The sequence below is a fragment of the Dunckerocampus dactyliophorus genome, chromosome 6, assembly GCF_027744805.1.
Source record: "Dunckerocampus dactyliophorus isolate RoL2022-P2 chromosome 6, RoL_Ddac_1.1, whole genome shotgun sequence".
In the NCBI taxonomy this organism is placed as follows: domain Eukaryota; kingdom Metazoa; phylum Chordata; class Actinopteri; order Syngnathiformes; family Syngnathidae; genus Dunckerocampus; species Dunckerocampus dactyliophorus.
The window spans coordinates 11,577,469-11,595,513 of record NC_072824.1 but is presented as its reverse complement, the minus strand read 5'-3'; the positions used below and the strand labels follow the sequence as shown (position 1 = coordinate 11,595,513).

General features: G+C 38.8%; 1 protein-coding gene across 3 annotated transcripts in view; it reads right to left on the bottom strand.

Annotated features, from left to right (window-relative positions):
• Window positions 1–15,080, bottom strand: part of lpar2b (lysophosphatidic acid receptor 2b) — a 36,574-nt gene extending 21,494 nt beyond the window's left edge. Inside the window, exons 1-2 of one of the 3 annotated variants that reach the window (XM_054779090.1) lie at window positions 14,754–15,080; window positions 8,064–8,102 (exon numbers count right to left, since the gene is read on the bottom strand). The gene's annotated coding sequence lies outside the window, so the exon portion shown is untranslated. The remainder of the gene's footprint in view (window positions 1–8,063; window positions 8,103–14,753) is intronic. The other 2 variants (XM_054779091.1, XM_054779089.1) reach the window with 2 other exon arrangements.
• Window positions 15,081–18,045: the final 2,965 nt, after the last annotated feature.

Below are 18,045 nucleotides of genomic sequence, written 5' to 3'. Positions count from 1 at the left end.
GGGGGGGGGGGGGGGGGGGGGTTCTTTTATTTATTTAGCTTTTTATGTATTTATTTTATTTATTACTACCTCCTTTTTTTTTCTTTTTTTTTTTTTTAATGGGGGTACACGGGCTAGCTCTTGGAGGGCTCGTCTTCGTTCTGCCCACCACCGTGGGGCCGGTGGCTCTCTGGTGGTGGCGGCTCGGCCTGGCTGTGTGGGGTGGGGCTTGCTGGGTGGTGGGAGGCAGTCCCTCTTCATTCATACCTTCTCAGTGACAATTACACATTCACACATTTATGCACGTACTGTATATGTCCATGCAGACATGCAGACATGCACACCGACAGAGATACCTGTACACACGTACATGTACACACTCACAGTACACAAGTACTTCCCTCACCGATTTATCCATGGTGTTATCAAGTTGCTGGTTTTATTACAGTGATGGTGATACAGAAATGAAAATAGCTAAAGTAGTTCCAATCTTCAAAAACGGAGACAAACATCAATTTACAAACTACCGACCAGTTTCCTTATTACCACAGTTTTCTAAAATAATCGAGAAGCTATTCAATAACAGGTTGGACAAATTTATCAATACAAACAAATTACTTGCGGATAGCCAATACCGATAAAGAGCTAACATTTTAACCTCCATGACACTGATCAAAATTACTGAGGAAATAACCAACGCTATAAACGCTAGAAAAGAAAGTGTGCAGCTGCAGTATTTATGGATCTGACAAAAGCTTTCAATACAATTAATTACAACATCCTAATTACAAAATTAGAAAGGTACGGAATCAGAGGGTTAGTTTTGAATTCGGTCAAAATCTACTGTACCTAGCTAACAGGAAGCAATATGTGACGTTACGAGAATACACATCTGCAAGTTTAACGATTACTGTACGTGTGGAGTACCCCAGGGGTCAATACTGGGACCAAAACTGTTCTTCAACTTCTATATTCATGACATCTGTAAAGTGACGAAAGATTTAAAGTTTATATTATTTGCGGAAGATACTACTGGTTTTCATTCACAAGAGTTCATTTAAAAAGTGACAGATGAAATGGCCATATTAAAAAGATGATTTGATGAAAAATAGATTATCCTTGAAGCTAAGTAAGACAAAAATAATGCTGTTTGGTAATAGCAGAAAGGACATGCACTCGCAAATACAAATTGACAGTGTGGACATTGAAAGGGTGAAGCAAAATACATTTCGGGGGATCATAATAGATGAAAAAATTTGCTAGAAATCTCATATTAAAAATATACAACACAAGGTGGGAAGAAATACCTCAATGTTTAATAAAGCAAAGTTTGTCCTTGACCAAATATCACTCCATAATCTTTACTGCTCTCTGGTATTACCATATCTAACTTACTGTGTGCAGATATGGGGTAATATCTATAAAAGCAACCTTCACTAAATGTACTGCAAAAAAAATAAGTTAGCATAATCCATCATGCCGCGTATAGAGAACATACAAATCCTTTATTTCTAAAATCCCAAACATTAAAATTACCTGATTTAGTAATTTGTCAAACAGCTTATACTATGCACAAAGCAAACAATAACCTGCAACCCAAAAATGTCATACAACACTTTTCTACATGAGAGGAGAAGTATGATCTCAGGGAAAAACTAAACTTAACACTTATACGCAAGAACAATGCTAAAAACCCACAGCATTTCAGTATGTGGAATCAAATTATGGAACAGACTGAGTAAGGAACTCAAGCAAATTACCAAGATGAGTGATTTCAAGAAACAATACAAGCAGTTTATGCAAAATACAAGGACAAAGAGTCTTATGTGTTATGTTATGTTTAATTGTATTGATTATTATTTATTTATTATTATACTTATTATAATATATGATTATTATTTTCTATGTTTTAAAAAGATCACATATGAAACACAGGAAGTGAATAAATGCACAGCAACAGATGTGAAACGGATGGGGGCGAGGATTAAATAAGCTTTGCTTCTTCCTACTCCATTTAGACATGTGAAACTGTGAAATGCATTATGTGACGTATTCCATTGTAACTTGTATGCATGTTAAAATGAAATTAAACAATTACAATTACCATTACCATGGTGATGATAGCAATAAGATTTTAAATAATTGCAATTGTGCATTCACTCTCATTACTATTATTACCAACAATAAATATGACTGTTTCGATGTAGTATTATCACTGTGGTTTTTGATATTATTTTGTCCTCTCCATTATGGTCTTTATGGGCGTCACAGACATTTGTTGATGTAGTCCTGCTTGTTTCTGTTGTACTGTTATTGTCGTTGCAATTGTTGTTGTTGCTGTTGTTGTTCTTGTCTCTCTCTGTATTGTCCCCTTCTTGTCCCCGCACTCCCCCCTCTGTTTTTTTTTTCTGTTCTAGTCTATCCCCTCCTGCTCTGGTCCGGCCACTCCCAATTTGCACAACAACAAAACATCAAATAAAGTCAAATAAAATCTATATAACGGGGGAAGAGTATCTTCAACTTTTCTCTGGCAGACAAAATCTGTTTAGCATGAAGGGCATCTAGAGTAACAATACTATCTGCCCTAATGGCTGGACAGGACAAAAAAAATAATGGTAATGGTTTAATTTATTTTGAACATGCATACAAGTTACATTGGAATGCATCACATAGTACAATTCACAGTTCTACATGCCCAAAAAGGAGTAGGAAGAAGCAAATCTTATTTAATCCTACCCCCATCTGTTTCACATCAATTGCAATACATTACTTTGTTAGTTTAAAATACATAAAATGATTAGGTAATATACAATGTGGTAAAATAAGTGTAAGGTTCTTCTCTCTGTAAATAAATTATTTAACAGTCACTATAAATATAAAATAATAATGAAAATAATAACTGATGAAAGGGTTAATAGTAGCCAGAAACATAGTTGTATACAGAGTGAGTACAGACAATGTACTCACAAAAGAATGAAGAGTTAGTAATAAGTGTAGTAGTGGTTAGACATAGTATTCTATGAACACAGTGGTTCAGGACTCTGGACTTCAGAACTGCTTATACTTTGCAAGCATCAACTGCTTGTACTGTTTTTTGAAATTGCTCATTTTATTGCATTGTTTGAGTTCCTTACTCAATTCGTTCCATAACTTGATTCCACATACTGAAATGCTGTTTTTTAATGTTGTTCTTGCGTATAAGTGTTTTAAGTTTAATTTTTCCCTGAGGTCATATTTCTCCTCTCTTGTTGAGAAGAATTGTACGAAATGTTTGGGGTAGCAGGTTATTGTTCGCTTTATGCATAATTTAACTCTTTAAAAATGTACTAGATCAGCAAATTGTAATTGTGATTTTAAAAATAAAAGGGTTCGTATTTTCTGTATAAGCAGCATTATGGATCATCCTAACTGATCTTTTTAGTAGTACATTTAGCGAGGGAAGTGTACTTTTATAGTTATTTCCTTATATCTCTTGTGAGATTATTGAAACCTGCAATGAATGCCTGTTCAGGTCACGTCTGCTGCTTGTCTCAACCAACAATTTCTGACACCTAGTGGCCAATGTAGAATACTACATTCACAATTAGACTGCTTCTTCTGCCTTGTATTTGTATTTTAGTTCACTGTTTTATACTTGAAAATACTTCATTTAGGCCAAGAATAAGTACAATTTCTTTATATATGCATTTTTTAAATAATAGTAGCCAGTATTCAACCATGAAACCGCTATCATTTATTAATCAATACATTTTGTTTAAAACTAAAATAGAGTGAGGGCGCGATGTTCGAACCGCAATGTAGCAAGGGACGACTGTACATCATTATCCAACATCAACAGCAACAAACACTTATCATTTCAGGAGCAAGGCACCATTGCATAAAACTTTGGTGCATGCTTTGAATATGAAAAAGTAGCGTCATCCAGCGGCCAATGTTAGCTAAGTCTAGCTGGACATATGTAAACATGTTATAAGCTGATGTTGATGTTGTAGCAGTGGAACATTTCAAGTGCTTTGTGGGTTTTTTTTGCCTTTTTGGTTTGTGTTGCATTGCAAGCACCTGAACTGCACAAGTTCTCACACAGGTGGCAGGAAGCATTTGTCACTTTCAGAAACAAGCTATCTACCACATACTGTCAATCTTTGACCTCATAAACTGTCTAGAGCAGGGGTCGCAATCTTTACCATCAAGAGTCATTTTTGCCTCCCTTTTCAGTAACAAAAAAAAAATTGTCGGCAGCCACGAAACATTACACAACTTATAAACTTGTTACAACAGCAAAATTAATCAAACAGAAGTGCGCCTACATTTGTAGGCCTACTCTGAAACCATTTAAACACTTTATCCTGTAAGTCCTACTGAGTGGTTCCCATATTTGTGTAAAATAAATAAATGTAGCCAACTTTAAGATAAAAAAAAGTCCAGAGTTCACATATCTGCATACCTGCGCTAAATTGTCATCGGTAACCATTCTCTTGCTCCTGTCCTTGACTGTCTTTGCAAAGAGAGGCATTCTTTCATTTTCTCAATAATCTCCGGTTTATTTTTTTAATTCGGAGAATAGATGCGCTGATATTTTTATGAACGATTCTTTCACGTATTCTCCATCTGTGAATGGCCTCCCATATCATGTGCAGCCCAGTGGCGATCTTCTCGCTAAATCTGGTGACTTTCCAAACCCTCTTGATGACTTATTTCCTCAAAAGCGACTAGTGAAAAATGCAAAGACTTCACCTGACGTTGCTGGGAGATTTTTCTGGTATGTGGGGAAGTGAAAGCGAAACCACATATGCTCTGAGCGGTGACTGCACAACTTGAGTCACCACCTCGGCGATTAGCGTGTCATGGGCTCCGAGCACGTAGCTACAGCGCTCTTCCATTATAAAACATACAGTATTTCTATGCTCTTGTTAAATTTATTTATTTTACTGCGCCCTAACTTGCTTCAGACTCAACTTAAAACTCCCTCGCTCACCTTTTTTCTGTCCTGCGCAGTGAAAGTCACGGCATACACTAGCCTAGGTCCCCCTCTCTTCGTCATCCAATCAGCAGTCACAATGCAGTCTGGATGCATTCACGGACTGGCGGTGCGTAGGATATTTCACATTCTTTTTGAAAATGGACATTTCCCTTACTTCGCAGTAAAAAATCACTGCGAAGGGAGCCGCATCAAGGAGGCTGAAGAGTAGCATGCGGCTCCGGAGCCACAGGTTGCCGACCCCTGGTCTAGAGCGTGTATGCGCATGTAACACTAATCGGCAATGTCAAAATGGTGCTTTATTGTTTAAAGGATACCTTTGACTGAACACACGGGAGAAAAGGGGAGTTACTTTGAACAGTGGGTCGCCAACAAATATCACATCAAAAATTATTTGCTTTTTGGAATGTTCAACACAGAAGGGGTTTGTTCAATGAACGAGTGAGACAGTGGAATGGACACAAAAGGTAATGATTGTTAATGGATTTCCGAAGTTCCTGTTCTTCGTCAGTACTATCTGTGCAGCTCAAATTGTGTGTGGATTGTGCAAACAGCACAACAATAATGACTCCCACTGCAAATCATTTTACAGGATGTAATTACAGTTCTCATCAGAGCCACTCAAGGGGTTCTAAGGGGTAGGGGAAGTGGTAAGACAAGGGGTAAGACGAAGTGGAAGGGCTAAGGGGTAGAACTGGGATTCAGCCTTAATGTTCTTTTTGTTCAGCAGTGGTTTTCAGAACTTTTTTTGCCCACGTAAGGAATTTTGCATTTAATTAATATTCACCAACACAAAAAGTACAAACTCTATGCTGGTAAAATCAGTGTAAAAGTAGAAAAAACATAATTCCAAAAAATTAAAACAGAAAAGCGCAATTTGGAAAACAAAACGAAATTTGGGGAAAAAATATAACGAATTTCATAGCTGAATACCCGGATAAAACCCATGCAAGCACGGGAAGAACGTGTAAATGTTTTTCTAACAGAAATTCGAACCCAGATCTTCTGACTGTGAAGCAGATGTGCTAAGCACTATTCCACCGTGCTGCCCCATGTTTCTAAAATAATACCAGTAGATGGAGCCTGCATGCCATCATGGTTACAATTGGAGGAGGATTAACAGTGTCGTGTACAACTTTTTAGGTCACCTAATCGGCAAATTGTGCATAGTCTTGCTAGTACGTTGTCACACTATTTAGGTAGCTGACAAAATTATCCCACTGTGGAAACGCAAGCCAGATTAGGTCTTGCTGATGGCAAACGGAGTGGTGATGCTTGGTGGAAACACGGCTTTTGACAGCACCATTAGCCAATTTCCTGACATAAGCCCAACATTTTAAATTGGAGAAACCCTCCACTGAACAATACTGGCTGCCAAGGCCACGCTCTACACACGACTAAGCGTTTTTATGCATCGCTTGCACCCATTTGTGCGTGAAGGGAACGAGTGCCGTCCATAAACAGCAGTTTCAATGCAAACCCCTTATTAGCAGGGCAGCCACGCCCAAGACTCCTCTTCCTCCCGTCGTTCTTAGAAGAAAAGAAAGACAAGAGGAAAAAAAAGTTGCATTTGCTTGAACCAGCGATTCTTTGCAGCAGGGAAGATTTACAAGAGCAAGAGAGAAACGCTCAATTATCTTAAATAGGGAAATCGTGCTCATCTCCTTGTTGGGTTTCTGTGTTGAATGAAGAGCAGGAAGTCCCTACACACAGCAAGTAGCGTCTGCTTGGCGGTAACCTTAAGACATAATCACAGACGCATGCACAGACACGTCATGGACAGGTGGAATGGAAAGCATGGTGGGTGACTGAATGGGAACTTTGTTTATCATGATTGGCCACTCTGACCAGGAATCAAACTTTTGTCAAGGAAAGTAATTCAAATGTTTCAGGTAAATATAACAGACAGTTGCAAAATGATACACAGTACAGTTCACAGTTCATTGCAATTTTTGGGGGCTTTCATTGTTTTAATCTGTACCATTTTTGGGACTCTCTCAAGCTCCACCATGATCATGATTCAGTACCTACCTTGGTTTTAAGTTCACGTTTTAGTTCATTTTCGGTACAGTAAGGAAAACAAAATGTAAAACAAAAAACAGTTAGCTTTTGTGTGAACAGCTTCAATGATTGAATAAATTGACATTTTAAAAAAATTGCAACTACTGGCAGTTCATTCCACAACTACAAAAGCACTCGGAGAGCGCAGAACCCTGCCAGCGCCATAGTTCTCCACATATTGTGATTCACACCAAAATAATGACAATCCTACATTTTTTGGATGAGTGTTTGATATTTTGTGGAACCTGTTGGAAACTTGTCCTGTATTTTTTTCCAAGTGCTCTGACAATTTTTTGTGGAGTTATATGCACAAATGCCGAAAATGGTCCTATTGCACAATTTTTAAGAATTATTTAAAAAATTCCTGGATCCAGACAGTCATCTGGATCACCCCCAAAATGTAATCAGTTCTTCCACATCCCATTTCCGAAAATTCCTGAAAATTTCATCCAAATCCATTCGGAACTTTTCAAGTTATTTTGAACACAAACAGATAAACGCCGGCAAAAACACAACCTCCAAACTGCGCTTTGCGCTGCGCTTGCCGGAGGTAATAAGTACATTAGTTTACAACGTTTCTTTTTGGGAAAGTGCAACAATGAACTGTTGAGCAGTAACAATCTGAATTATTATTTTATTTTTAGGAAATGAACGTTTCTTATTTCCTGAGGTGCAGCATTAATCATTTCAGCTCGTAGCCCTGTTCCCCATCTCTGCTGAACAATGCCCGTGTCCTGTCCGGATCTGCACCCCCATTGAGTTGCGCTACCTAGCGCCAAGTTTGCTCATGTGTATAAAAAGGACACCTGAAACCACATGGAAAAGCACTTGATCGGCACACGCCAAACAATGCCTTTAAACGCTCATCACAAAAACAAATCACCTGTGGCTCGTATTATTGCAGTCTGCAGCCTGTAGTGCTCTCTTTGTGGAGTGGAGTGTCTTGCTCTAATGTTTTGGGTAGTGTCCCCCTCCCCCTTTCCTTCATACTGCACAGGTGTGCAGCTCCTAACCAAAACAAACATGTCTGCAGTGTGGAACTTACAATATATGCCATTTGTGAGACTGATGTAAAGTTTGCATCCTGCAACACATAAAAAAAATTCAATTTAATAATTTAATACGACATTTGAAGAACAAACACTTGACGGAATATGGGGAGTTTTCGAGGCTCATGCGGCAGCATCAGGGCAATACTCTCCCATATGTGCTAGACAGTCAGAAAGCTAAGAAAATAACCAAAAAATACAGTAATTCCTCATTTATCACGGTTAATTGGTTTCAGATTCGACCGCGGTAAGTGCAGAATTCAATGTTAATAAATTGAATATTTTCATAGAAAACCTGTTTATGACTTTCTAAATACTTTTTTTTATAAGGATGCTCCAATCAGGATTTTATGCTGCCGATTCCGATACCGCTCATCCATGAGTGAAATCAGCCAATATCAATACCGATCATACAGATTAACTGTACATTTTTTAATGCTATTGGCCATGGGTACCGTATGGGGTAGCCAGGGGGCTCAAAAAAATATGTCATTATTAAAAAAGTGTTGTTTTTTTCCATGGGGCCCAGAATTCCTGGTTGAACACCTGCTATTGGCTACATCAGGGGTCACCAACGTTTCTTCTTGAGAGAGCTACTTTTAGAAAATGAAAATGGCCACGAGCTACTCATTTTTGTAGAAATAATTTTCATACCTTATTTCAACCCAAACAGATCAAATATGCTTGTTTTACCAAAACATTCACAAAATGCTGGTATCCACAACTCACATTTTATGTTTCAGAATACTTTTCTTTTTAGTGTTCTCACATTATTAACTGAGCACATAAGCTGAATGAAAAGCAGGCCCGTGGGCACCACGTTGGTGACCCCTGGGCTACATGATATGAAAAATGGAACCATAAAATCACCTTCATTAAGACAAAACATACAGTCATGGAAAAAATGATTAGACCACCCTTGTTTCTTCAGTTTATTGGTCCATTTTAATGCCTGGTACACCTAAAGGTACATTTGTTTGGACAAATATAATGATTATAGCAAATATAGCTCATAAGAGTTTCATTTAAGAGCTGATATCTAGCAACTTCCATGGTTTTCTTGATAACTAAAATCACTTAAATTCTTACATGAATAGCATTGTACTGCCAAAAAATGTAACTCTTATGAACTATTTTTGTTGTCATTGTTATATTTGTCCAAACAAAGGTACCTTTAGTTGTATCAGACATTAAAATGAACAAGAAACTGAAGAAACAAGGGTGGTCTAATCATTTTTTCCATGACTGTATTTGACTTACTTTTTCCAAGAGAGCATATATCTCTTGGAAAATGTGAAAATTACACAGGATGAGACCTTCTTTAAGGAGACTTTGGATGTGAGAGTACATTGTCTGATGGCGCTGTGGCAAGACTTCCAGTAGCATGCAGCAGGGTTCCAAGTGAGAGAGCAGTCGGCAAACTCGGTGTCTTCACTGCTGAGAGAGGCTGGTCATCTAGTCCTATGGATTGAATTATTTTTCGAGTCATTTGCTTTAGACTTCTGACTGTCAAGCATATACAGGTGAATGCTGTCCAGCGTTTTGGCTACAGTAGCTGCCGTTTGACTGATGGTCACATCGTGAGCCTCGAAGACTCACTAAATACTCACCACGGCGAGATAATTTCCGTGACATGTTTTGCAGGGTGCAAAATTTATATCACTCTCACAAATGGCAGGTAAGTTCCACACGGCAGACATGCTTGCTTTGGGCTTGGCATGCCTGCTCAGTGTAAAGGAAAGTGGACGGGGGACGATTGCTACAGGCTGCAATAGTACGAGCCACATGTGATCGGGTTTTGTGATCGCCGTTGATGTGCCGATCACATGCTTTTTCACAAAAATCAGCCGACACCGATCGGTGGCCAATCCATTAGAGCATCAGTAGTTGTTCACCATTATCATAGCCCTGCAGACATGAAACAACACCCCAAAAGTCACTCCTATAATTCTTTACTTACATCACATTGCGCAGGCTACAGGATCGCTGCAGGGATACAAGAGACGGCCACGACTTTGAGCATAGCATGCTAGTGAGCTAACTTGTTAGCCAGCATTTTATTTATTCTAAGCTTGAGTTTCAAACTGAGTGGGGAAGAAAAAAAAAGTAAGAAGCTAAAAACATACTTCCACATGGAATAATCACAAAAACTAGGCTGCCTTTATTCACAATTGCAGTGTCAATGAAATAACGATAACATTGCGATGGGACTTTGTATCTGGGTTCCAAAGTGCATACAAAACATGAAAGCCGGCTTCTCAACAACCGAATACGGACGCAAATCCTTCATTAAAAGTTGCAATTGACTTTCACTTCGCCTTTTCGGAGTTGGGTGGAAAATTAGTTATCACCTGTTCTATGGTTCTCTCAATGGTTCTCAACTTCAACTGGCTGTTTTTCCTCCTGGTTCGGGTGGAAATGTGCTATGTGGTTTCTCATTTTTGTCGTGTTCCCAGAATATTTTAAGCTTGAATGACAAAGCTTGCATATTGTCTGGCTCTTGTCCAGCTCATTTTTACCTTCAACTACATGAAAGCCAAAGTGCTTTCAGGCGCTCGCTTTATATCCAGAGGGATGGCGACACAAACGGGAGGCGACAAACGACTGCGACTGGCAAAACTCTTCGCCAACGCATAGCAAACCATGCACACAGGAGCCGACGAGCGGCTGTGACCAGCTACATGGGTGAGCGACGTGTTCACATACAGAGCGAATAGTATGAGTATCCCATGCTTTTGATTGGCTTCCTCCCTAGTAATAGATCTTGCTAGTATTGAGGATAAACTTAAATAAATGTCTGTGTAAATGAATGTAAACTTTTACAGTGAACTGGCACCAAAGAGTTTCTCATTTGGAGAAAAGCTGTATCACGAGAACAGGGCAGCCGGAAGCCAATCATACTGTGAACTATGGCATCGCTACTATGAATGATAATACAGTAATATGGAAGTGGCAGTGCGCAAGGCATTATTGGAAGCGCATATTAAGTGCTCAAAGGAAAACGGCACTTTTTTGGGAATTTTGTCCATCATCCACAATGCTCATGTGAAACATATTTCTTTCCCTTTTATGTGCGCTCTGAAGACAGAAAGGAGTTTGTATGAGCGAGCTAACAATGGACATCATGGGACAGCCCTCTAAAAAAACCCTCTAACAACGTATTATCGTTTTATATACATGCTGTGATCGTGCGTTAACGGGTACATTCATGATAGGAACTAACGCTACTTCCGTCAACAAACGCAGCATACAAACAGCGTGTCTGATTTATAACCTAACGTAAACTTTTCAAAACCCTCAAACAACCTAGCCGGCTGCAGTAGGTAGCATACCGCTCGGCAGTGGCTTGAGGCGTTGTCAGTGACGCTGAGACTAGCGAGGTGTTGTGTTACTCCGCCAGATAAATATAGTTCTTCATGTTAGCTGCTACAATAACAATATAATTGTAGCTTGGTTAATATACAGGTCAGTTATATAAATTGAATCTTGTTGGCAGGTTTTTTAGGGGGGGGGTTTTGGCCTTTATCGTCGACATAGGTGTGTCCCATGACGTCCATTGATAGCTCCCTCATACTAACTCGTTTTCTGTCTTTAGAGTGCACAGAAAAGGGAAAGAAATATGTGTTCATGTTTCACATAAGGATTGTGGATTATGGGCAAAATTCCAAAAAAAGTGCAGTTTTCCTGAACACTTTAAACCCTGCAATCTAACCTACTTTGGTGTTCCCGGCGTCAGCGTCAGCAAGTGACGTGTGGCTGTTTTTGCCATTAGAGTTACACAGCTGCTTGCTACGTGTGGATGTCCAAGCTGAAGCTGTAGTAATTCTACATTTCATCAATTTCACTTAAAGATTTAAAAGGGAAAAATAAAGCAAAAAGGCATAATGTAACTACAAAAAGCTAGGATCCTGATACTAATAACTAATAAACAAATATTGGTCTTTAAATATATGTATGTTTTTTTAATTATAAATATCAAGGGACAGCTAGACAGCCCTGATGGAAATACACAAAGACTTAGATAAGTAGATAAGAGAAAAACAGTGAGCTTTATTATTATTATTATTATTATTATTATTAACATCATTATCATATCTTAACATAACAGTGGTTTATTTGGTTTCAAAAAATGTTGACAATAATATCTTTGAGCGTCAATTTGTGGGACAAACATTTCAAAACACACCTGCAGTGTTTTGTGACTTAGTTAAATAAAAACGTTGGCTTGTCCAGCCATAACTTTTCATTAAAATTTTGTCAAAATTAATGTTAAAATCCTGTCCCATCTCGCTCTCGTGCAACCAATCTCGTGCATCGTCTTGTCTCGTCTCGTGAGTTGGGTGTCTTGTGACACCCCTAGTGTTTATGGGACAAACATCACTATGATCCCAACAGAAAAGATAAAAAGGATCACCTTTTAGAGCAGGGGTCACCAACGTGGTACCCGTGGGCACCAGGTAGCCCCCCACGACCACATGAGGTGCCCGCAAGCCTGTTTTTCATTCAGGTTTTGAGTTAATAATGAAAGAACAGTAGAAAGAAATGCATTCTAAAATACAAAATGTGAGTTGTGGACACCAGCATTTTGTTAATGTTCTGGTAAAACAAGCATATTCGCTTTGTTTGGGTTAAAAATAAATCTGAAAATAAATGTTACAAAAATGAGTAGCTCTTGGCCATTTTAATTTCGTAAAAGTAGCTCTCACAAGGAAAAACGTTGGTGACCCCTGTTTTAGACTGTGGGTTCCCCAACCTAGTGTCAGATTGCTGGCCAATTTCTAGATTGATTGAGTCACAGATTGTTGGAACCTATTTTATTGATTAAGGGGCCATCCACACGGAAACGTTGTCAGGTCAAAACGGCAATGTATTTTATCGTTTCGGCCTTTCGTCCACACAAAAACGGCATTCTGGGCACCAGAAGCCAACATATCTGAATATTTTGACTGAAATTACTCACCGCAGTTGATATTCTCCTTATATTTAGTTGTCTTATACTCCAAAATGACTCGCAGACGTAATCACCAGTTCGTCGTAAGTCTAGATGAGCCTTGGAAAGCGGAAGATAACGGACTTATACGCATGCGTTCTTTCTTATTTGATATAGTTTGATGTGTCACGGGGTTTGTGGTGTGTGTCTGTTTACAGTGCCACACGTTAAGTATGCTTTGTGTATTACATATTTCCACCCAGTGATCCGTTCACATCTGTATGTAACTATTTGCTAATCCAGAACAGGGTGGACGCAAATTTTTTTCAACCCGCCAAAAAAAATATCAGAGGAACGTTTCTGTGTGGACAGGGCCGAAGTGTGGCACGGTGAGCTTTCCCTCTGAGAATATAATACAGTTGGGGCCTCCCCTACACCCCAGAAAAAATGATTTTCTGTAGCATATTCCGAGGCATTTTCAGGCTCCGTTTACTCTCTCACCATAGTAGTTAAAAAAAACTCTTCATTTTGCCTTTGACACATCTGAAATTAGCTTAGCAGGTTTGAAAAATGTGCTTTTGTTTTTTTCTCTCAAGTTGCTGCCCGTCCCTGAAGCCTTCTTGCGCCTCTCACTTTGAAACCCCCTGTTATAGTTGATTCATGTCCTCTCTGTTTTCCTTATCATTAATTTATGAACAGTGCATGTCAATATTATGATGATACATTATATATTTGAGTAAGTTTAAGTTGCAGGCAAAACTAAACTAAATTTGGGTATTGAGCTGAAGCTGTTTTGGAAACCCTCTATTTGGGGGATAGTGTATGCTTCCAATTGTGGTCTTGTAGGACCATGCAGTTTATGCAAGACTGTTTTAACTCCAAATAAATTTAGACATAATTTTGCCTGAAAAGGCAGGAAAAAACCCACCCACAGCAATATCATATTGACTGATCTGCAAAGGTGGAAACCATGCAAAATTACAAAATATGATGAAATAAATGACATCAGATCACCCTGCATTTTTACAGCAGATTCCTACAAACAACGTTTTGCACTACATGGTTTGTAAATTTCTCTTGGAGATAAATAAAGTATCTATAAGTATCTATCCATCTAGCTATCTAGATCGTGTCAAGTAGAAGATCTTTGACCAGCGTTTTTGTGCAGAGCCTTAAAAACTGCAGAACGCTCCTGTCATATAGTGGATCTTTGACTAGTGGTTTTGCAGTCAGTCCTTAAAAACAGCAGAGCTCACCTGCCCATCTGTCAATAGAGGACCTTTGACTAGCCTTTTTGCAGTAGGCCCTTAAAAACAGCACAACACTCCCATCATACAGAAAATTATTGACTAGCGTTTTTGCATAAAATCTTTATAAACTGCAGAGCACTCCTGTCATATAGAAGAAGATCGTTGACTAATATCTTTGTAGTAGGTTCTTCAAAACAACAGCGCGATCCTGTCTTGTAAAAGTTCTGTGACTATCGTTAACAAAAGAGTTTTATTGTCTTTATTCATGAATACCATTCGGTGAAGTAAAGGTTTTAAGCTCTAATAGAGTCTTTCAATGACATTATACACAAAATAAGAGTAATAGTGCAGTTAGAAGTCCGGCCCTTAGCTTTGTTATAATATGGCTGCTGGAACAAATTAGTCGAATAGATCTTAATCTTAAAGTCAAACAAATCTGGCACGAATTTCGACCAATTATGTAAATATAGCAACACACTAAAGTAAAAAAAAAGAAATGTACTCACCTTCTCCAGTCACTTCGAGCTGGTTTGTGTAGTAAATCCACAGGAGGCGTCGAGCTCGCAAATCAAGTGTCGTACCTGAGGTCACCTCCCGCGAAGACGTTCAAAAGGTGAACAAACCGAAAACAACCCAAAAAGGGACACAAACAAAAGAAAGTTTTGATTCCTATGAGTCTCTGTTCCAACACACAACTTAGTATAAAGCTGCAATGTCCTCAGGCTAACGGCTTACTGCTTCTTCCAGGACTTTTTCGTGCGCTTTGTCATTACCTGTACACGGATATCGGATCTCACTAGCCGGGCTGACTGGAGCTGAAAGGGCGCGGTGCGACGGCTCCTTGGCCGGTGCTTGAGCCCCGCCCTTGGTCGCTCTCTATTGGCTTGAGCATGGGGCCATGCCAGCCAATGGCAGAGTGAGGTTGAATTGATTGACAGTTGGAGCAGTGAAAGGTGAATTATTGATGCTCAAGGTTAGCAAGAGGTCAAAACTGAGACATGAAATGAAGGAATAATAAATAACATTAATCATTCTAGAATTATTCATTATTCATATTCAATTTAAATAGCATTGTTTTGGGTATTTTCCATGTTGAGTACAAGGTTTTACAGGGCTTATTCGGCACAACTGCTATGGTGGTTATTATGTGTTCATCAGCCATTCAACCATTTGTTTGTGTGCTACCTCCCGTCTACTGTTGATTTTGTGACCTAGATTTTTTTTTTTTAAATAAATAAGTAAGAATTTTTCCAAGGTGTTCCCATCATGGGCTGCAATTCGTGATGGAGAAAATAATATCTTCCTAAGGCCCAGCAACATTTTTCCCCTCTGTAAGGGACAAGTGTTTATTGCAGGCCTCATTATTGTACAAGAATAAAAGTTTGTTTTTTAAGGTAAACATTAAATTTTTCAATCAATAATTTGAGGCAGTTTTGGTAATATATTATAAATTATAATTTCTAAGATACTGGAAGCCAATTTTCCCAGTGTCCTCTGTGGTGGACATGAGGACTTACTGCTATGACTTTTTCATATAAAATGATGAAAATGGTTGATGCATTAGTATGCAGAAATACATGTGTATAACCAAAAAGAAAAAAAGGTCACATGCAGGATGCTGGGACGTTACCCAATCCATAAACCTACCATTTAACGCAATTTTCACTTGTTCGACTGTTTATGTCTCATTACGACAAAGACAGGAAAAGACAAGGAGGAAATACCACCACAAGCCAGGGACGAGAAGCACTTACAACTTCCTGTTTACGCCAGCTTGCGCGCTGAGGTTAGCACAAGCACCACGACGCGGCGCTCTTGTTGATTCCCCCACCCCTGCACACACATATACTTTGCTTATGTGATGTACGACATGAACATCATACTTTCCATGCATGTTTCCCCTCAGACAGCTGCCTGGGTTTCCATCACAGAGGGATGCTGAGTAGGCCCTCCATCCTTCAATTGAATGATAATAAGGAGGGTAACATCGAAACAATGTTGAGATGTAGTGCTAAAGTATGAGCTTGTCTCCTTGTTCTAGTCATCACTGGAGCAGCAGCACATTTGAACAGTTGTGCGTCGTTGACACTGTTCTACCCTGGTCCTGTAGGTGGCATTATTAAGCATTACGAACACAAAATACTATCTGTTGAAGGCAATGTGTGACATTGTCAATCAACTAAACGGATGGAGATCAAACATGTGTCAAGGAAAACGAAACATTAAATGTTGATGAAATATCTAAATAATTGTAGAGACCTGCTATTCAAGTAGAGTGCAGACCTCAGCCAAGGCTCAACAATGAAACCAGCGTGGGTACTCCCTCATTTCTCATACACTTCTCAAACACTTCTCAAAACATTCTTTGCTGTAAATAAAAGTTAATGAGTTTAAAAACACAAAAGTACACAAATATGAACACATTTTTAATTGTGGTTGCTGCTGTTCCACCCTCACCCTGCAGAAGGCATTATTGAGCATTGAAAACACGAAAATATAATTTTCCTAACATAACGTAAAATAACATTAAATTACATAATACTACGACAACTGTACTATAAAAAAATAAAGCAACGCAACATATAACAACACAGCATAACATAATGTAAACAACATAACACAACATAACTTAACACAACATAACACATCTGAACGTAATGCGCATCACATAACTTAACGCTACGTAACACAATGCAACATAAAATAATGGGAAAATAAGGCAAAGCAGGATAATATGACAAGGTAAAATAAAATATTACATGGAATAGAATTAAATTACACTGTAATTATAATAGAAGCAAGCCCGTTTTATTACGTTTTATTAAGCTAAAACAAAATAAAGTACAATAATCAAATCGAATAAAGCAAACATTAAATTAAATCACATTTTACTTTATTAATTATACTTACAATTAATCTTTAGCGTGTGTGTGTGTGTTATCTCCAGGTACTAAGGCTTCCTCCCCCAGTCAAAAATATGCGTGTCAGGTTAATTGGAGACTAAATAGTCCATAGGTATGAATGTGTGAATGTTTGTTTGTCTATATGTGCCCCCTGTGATTGACTGGCGACCAGTCCAGGATGTAACTCGCCTCTCGTACAAAGTCAGCTTACCCCCGCGACCCTAGTGAGGTCAAGCGGCATAGAAAATGAATGAAGGAATGAACATAAAATATGAAATTACATACACTAATGAGGAGAAGCGGCATAGAAAATGGATGGTTGGATGGATGTATAATATACATGTGGAGATTTCTACTAAGTACAGTAACATGCTGTACTAGTAGTTATAGACATAAAATACAGTACTATGTATAAAAATCTCACTACACAATGTATTGGTTTCATAACTTTTACTCCCAGCTAAACTTTCAGTGAACAGCTGAGTCACTTGGGTTTTGCAACTGCTACTTCCATGTTATTTTTTTCATATCCTGTTAGTGTGGCTCCTCAAAAGGGTGGGGGTTACTTACACCTTGAAAGACACAACTAACAACTACACAACGTAAGTCCAAACACAAGGATTGATTCTTCAGAAGAGGAACTTGTGCTGGACTCCATCATGGAGAAGAAGAAGTGTGATGCAATGGAAGAAGGCCTGATGTGAGAGGTGCGTGAGAACAGGCATGTTTTTTTTTTGTATTCTCCAGAATAATGCTAACTCTTGTGCAATGTGTGACTCTTATGTGCTGTGTGTGAGAATCACATGCGGAGCTGGTTTATTGTCATCTGGAATAGATTATAGTGAGGGTCGTGAAGTTTCAGTCATTGCCGGCCGCTCATCATCAACATCTTCAT